Source organism: Neolamprologus brichardi, chromosome 5, assembly GCF_056152115.1.
Source record: "Neolamprologus brichardi isolate AB-2024 chromosome 5, ASM5615211v1, whole genome shotgun sequence".
NCBI classification, from domain to species: Eukaryota; Metazoa; Chordata; class Actinopteri; order Cichliformes; family Cichlidae; genus Neolamprologus; species Neolamprologus brichardi.
The window spans coordinates 28,523,277-28,529,392 of NC_142108.1; positions in this window are offsets into that span (position 1 = coordinate 28,523,277).

Here is a 6,116-nt window from a genome sequence, read left to right on the forward strand (position 1 = left end):
TTTTAAACAAATATCCTTATATGTGGCTCTTATTTTTCTTAGAAACAAAAATCAGGTATAAATAAAAATCCAGTAATTCTTTGTTTTTACATTCATCGGGCCCCAATATGCCCAAATATAAAAGAGAAATTAAAAATGCACGCTGTGGAAGAGTTCGGGTCTTAGGAGGTTAAGTAAAATACAATATCTCAAATGTGTTTCAGTGCAACTCTTTAATGTACTAGTTCAGTGTGTGCAAGCTGCATTTTACTCCATCAAGGTGGAGCTAGTTTTCACAGCTTCACTCACAATTATTTACTTATAGACAGTGTTGGGAAGGTTACTTTTAAAATGTATTCCATTACAGATTACAGAATACATGCCCCAAAATGTATTCTGTAACGTATTCCGTTATGTTACTCAATGAGAGTAACGTATTCTGAATACTTTGGATTACTTAATATATTATCATGCTGTTTCCAACTACGTGAATGTACTATTGCTGTGATTTATTACTGTTACTGAAGGTCCGCGGCTCCGAACCTAGTAAAGGGACCTCTGGCTAATACGGTGGGTTCTGTGTTGGGCTTTTAGCCGAAAAAATAGCTTTACTTTGTTGTCTGGGTCAACCTTGCTAGCGAGAGACAGAGAGAGGCGTTGAAAGGCTGCTCCAACGGAACTTATTGTTTTTGGAGGAAAACACGAACACGGTGTAAAGTCGAGTCTTAATCAGTGTTGCCAACTTAGCGACTTTGTCGCTATATTTAGCGAGTTTTCAGACCCCCTTAGCGACTTTTTTTCTAAAAAGCGACTAGCGACAAATCTGGCGACTTTTTCTGGTATTATTGGAGACTTATTTATGACGAGTTTTTGACATGAAAACGCGTATCGCTCTTACTCTCAACAAGCAGCGGTGCTGCCTTGGGCACCTCACCCGTGCCAAAGCGCTCACAGGCGGAGGATAGTCCTCCCCCAGCTGCTATCAGGGCAGGAGACGTTCACACCTGTGCGTCCAAACGGCAAATGAATCGCGCATGAGCGAAGCCGCTGATCCCACACTGACTGTAACACAGTCAATTCTTCTTTTACTGTTACACTGTTTTGTGGATCACAAGGTTTAAAACTACTTATAAACAAACACTCTCATACACAGTAACTCCACCAGAGTGCCGATTTCGGGTCACCTTTGCCGGTCCAGGCCTGGATAAAGGAGCAGGGTTGGAATTGTGACATTAAAAAACAATAATTGCTAAAAGAAATTTAATTTGTATTTCTAAATAAATTCTAAATGCATTTACGTTTTTTTTACTGACTTTATGTCTCTTCCACGGTGTTATTTCTCTCTCCAACAGCGTAGGTTACAATTACATTAGCATGACCAATTATGCAAATTAGGTGATGACGTCATTTGGCGACTTCTAGCGACTTTTAGGACAGCCAATAGCGATTTTCCTTACTGAGGAGTTGGCAACACTGGTCTTAATAGCTTACTTACAACTGGGCTTGTCAGGCACTCTTCTTGGCTGCAGTGGTTATTATTATATTTACATGCTTCCAGCTCCCGTTTTTAATCGATGACAGCTCATACCTTTCCTTTTTCTCCCTCCTCGGGCTCACAGACACATAACGTGTATGGCAGTCCATTCTCCCTGCAGCACGGACTACACTGCCTATGATGCTACATTCTTTAGAGCTATACCTGTAGCATTCTGCCTATTAGCTTAGCACAACAACAACAAAAAGGCGCTCTCTCACCCAGGAAACACGCAGAGAGAGAGCGTCACCCTGTAACCATGGCAACCGTAACGCTGCCGCCTGGAACAACAGAACATAGCTGTCAAACACCCGCGACAATATGAAACAGGGAAGTACCGCTGTGTAATCCATTTATTTCAACAAAGTAACTGTATTCTAAATACCACCTTTTTAAACGGTAACTGTAACGGAATACAGTTACTCATATTTTGTATTTTAAATACGTAACGGCGGTACATGTATTCCGTTACTCCCCAACACTGCTTATAGATAGTTCAGTCCATAGGTTCCCTTAGAGTCCCTTTAGAGTAAAGTAAATGAGGTGGTTATGCAAATTCATTATAAATTCTAGTTTTGTAGTTAGAAATGGAACAATTAAAAGTGACAGTTGTCCCAAAATTGGAGGTGGGAGGGATGGATGGGGGGAAAAAAAGACATTGCCTTCTGTGTGCAATAGTTGTTTACAAAACTTTGTGTCATATATTTTCAATAAAACCTTCAAAGGAGTTCAGTGGGGAAATCATTTATTTGTAGAACTTCTAATAATTCAGTGATGTCATATTTTTTAAAGTGATTTTAGCTGTAAAAAGCACAATATGTCTCTGTGAAATAATGTGGAACTGAAGTATGAAGAGACACAAGGAAATTGGAAAATAGGAAATACACAACTCTTCGCCGCTCCAGGTCACAGCAGATCCCAGAGAAAAAAGCAGAAAGAAAACCCATAATTCATTCTCCTTTGCCACATAAAATCATTACAGATGAACAGTAACTCACAGCATCCAGTTTGAGATACATTTCTAGCATATTTGCTGCCTCTGGGACTCATTTTGACAGAAGCGTTCCCCTCTGGACTATCTGTCAGTCCTGGTGGCTTGTTAAATCGGGTCATGTTTCTGTTCTAAGGTTAAGATCACACAAATGATTGAAAGGGTGTGTGTTGGATGGATCTGCCACAGGCCAGTTCTTCCAGACTGCATCACTCACTGCCAGTTGTCCTGGATCCAACCTTTCTGCCAATTATTTTTCAAACCATTCAGGCCCCCCGAGGTCTTACAGAGACCTCTTGTAAATAGAAAATTTGCATGAAATTTGGCTTACTTATGTGCCAAGCAGCTATGCCATGAGGAGTATTTTATTTCACTCACAAAACTTTGAGAAGGAAAATAAATTAACGACATATTTAAACAAGCCAAAAATGTTTCAATGAAGTAAAAGATGGACCGTTTTTATTGTGCACTTTCATGGATGCGTAATGAAATTATGGCTCATAGTTAAGACCTTAAAAAGAGGTGTCAAGGTGATGTATAATTAAACATTTTAGGTATTTTTAAAACTTCAAAGTGCAGGCAGACACTGAGTTTTCTGTATAGCGGTCTATGAAGAACAGACCTAATGAAACAACGGTGTGTGTATGTGGGGATGGGGTGCGGGATGCAAGGCAGGCTGGTTATAGATCAATCAGAGCTTTAAAAAAAACAAACCTGTGGCTTTCACGCGATGTCCAGAATGAGGGTCAACGGGTTGCGTTTTTTAATGTTTAAAATGGATTATAAGAACGGACAGATCCAGACAGTTTCATATAAAGTCAAAGAAGAGGGACTAATGCTTTACTTTCTTACATGTATCAAGTGTTTCTTAACAGCCCTTCTGTGAACACTGTTCAGGTCACTGGATTGTTGTTAATTTGAATGGTGAGATATACAGATGTGTGCATGATTTAGGTTTGATCTGTGTTAATGTAACTTTACCCGAATTCCTTATTAATAAGACTCTGTATGCATGAGTTGTTTTAGAAGCATATTACAGACAGTGATGGATTACTTCTGCTCAGGGTCACAGACCTTTAAAAGGTTTTTAAATATAGAGTTTTTATCTCTTCGTCTATTTCTAATCCTCGACCTCAGAATGGACTTCCTTTTATATGAGTCGTGAACAAACATTTCTGTGCAATTATAGGAAAGGGATACAGAGTTTTAATGAGGTCAGAAATAAACAAATACACACTTATAGGAAGGCTACTCATGCAGCACAGAGGAAAAGGGCTAAAGCTAATCAGGCTGAACGCTAGTTGGAAGCAGGATTTGAAATGAATTTTGCCCTCTTGATGCAATAATTTGACATTTTGGGAAGCCACTTACTCAGCAATACATGCCAAGATTGACACCACTCTGCATTAAATGATGATGGAGTGATGGGGGCTACGTCATCAGGCGACACATTAATTGGTAATAATTTTTTAAATAGACTGGAAAGTGAGTCAGAAAGCTTTGAAACCTTTGTCCAAAGGTAACAGAATCCATTTCTTTCTTTCAAAGATTACAAAATAACAGATGACATCTGGTTTAATTCAGAGAAACCAGAATGTCAATGACATCATAGCTCATCTGGGTCACGATCCATCACAGTTCACGGGTTTTTATGATGTGTGAAGTACAAAGAGAAAGTGATAGGTTTGTTGTTGCTGGCTGGCCGTATTGCACAAAGTGGACAGAGTAATGCCACTCAAATTGAAAATACTAAACGCGACCTTGACCTTGAGTAAAATGTTTGTGAAAACCCATTAGGTGATCACTGTATGCATGTTTCATTAAATTCTGACCATTACTCATTATTATCATGACCACTGGACGAGGACCAGTTGTGAATGTGAACAGACAGAATAACAGATGCCTCACCATGAGTATGAGCTCCTCCTGGATGTTCGTGAGTTTAAAACATCATGTTCAGATGAAAAGCTGTGGTTCTGAAAGTGTTACACGTTCCATTTCTTGGCCAAATGAATTACTTGAATATTTGTTGGGTAACTGGTATCTTACAGTTGTTGCCTCGGACCTTTTCTTCAGGTAAGTAGCAGACCTTGTAATTTTAATCCTTTCAGCATTTTTAAAACATCCCTACACGATTTACCTTGGGAATAGATTATTACCCAACTTAAATGAAAAAATTGTGAATTAATATTGGTTGGTTTCCACTATTGAGCCTGAAGCTGCGCATTGCTGTGGCCAAACCAAACAGCCGAGGAGCTAATGGGCTCAGGTGAACACATGGGGTTTCCTGACACAAACCCGGCTCCGCTGCATCCATTCACGACGTGCAGACAGAAAAACTGTCAAGTTGTTACCGATACAATAACACGGGATGAATCACCCTGGATTTTATTTTACTCCACAACACAGCAGCAGCAACAGAAATCCGAGGGGTAATTAATTTCCCTGCAGCTATATATGTTAACACTCTTATCCCACTGCAAATTGTGGTGCTGCCAAATCAAGCAAAGCAAAAGCAACTAAAAAGCCAGCAGAGCCTCGGCTGTCAGTGGCAGCAGGTCTGGTTTTGTTGAGAGCAGCAGTCATACAGCACACGTACAGCCATCTTTTATTGATGAGCTGTCCTCACATCAGTCCAGTTATTACAACAAATGAATAAACTCTTCTGAATTTACTTTCATATACAATGCGACCCATTTAAGACAAGTGTCTAGCTATGAGTTAAAGCATTACTGAATATAAGCTATAAGTCCCTCTAATGCATCTGCATTAGTCCACTTAAGTCACAGTGATAAAGATCTGTTTCTCTGTAATATAAATATCCTGCAATGTTTGAAAAACCCAGGAAGCTCATGTTAAAAGTGTTTCCTGAATCCTCAAAGATTCTGGGTTAAAAACCTGCCTGCTGCACAGTGATCGATTTTCAGCCTGTTTTCCAATCCCAACAAAGATGCTATCGAAGGCTAGCTGGACAGGACACGGTCAGCGTTGTCTTTAAGGACTCTGGACATGCATCCTGTGCAGCTAGTGTTGGGGAAAAAAGCCAGGCTCTTAACATTACTATAGTTCTATTATGTGCAGGTCTCTCTGAGGTTAAAGAAAGATCGGGACTCTGAAGATAAGAGAGTCAGTAAGTACCAAAACCTTTCTCAGTAAATCTCACTGGGAAGTGCTTGTCATAATTCTACCATTTAAAATCCTTTTTCATTCTTCATCACCTTGTTTTCCCCTCAAATAGTATTAATCAGTGCTGGTTAAGATAACATGGAATAACAGAGCCTTTTAAAATCATATAAATGCTTTAATAATTAAGGGGAAATTAGATTACAAGACCTAGACAGGCTCATTCTTATCCTTCCCTAAGGCTACTTTAGCTTGTAAGTAATCTCTGCCTATAGTGCTGATGGATCCCCAGCTCCTCCAGTTTGCATGGGGAAGTGTCCTCGATACTGAACCTGATATTTTGCTCCCGATTCAAGGTGCTTAGTTATAGAACAGGGGTGAGCAATTAATTTTTACAAGGGGCCACGAGAAACTGGGACTGTTATGGAGGGCTATAATAATAAGCTGAGCTCAGTTCTGCTCAATATTAATTTTACCCCTTTATAAGCA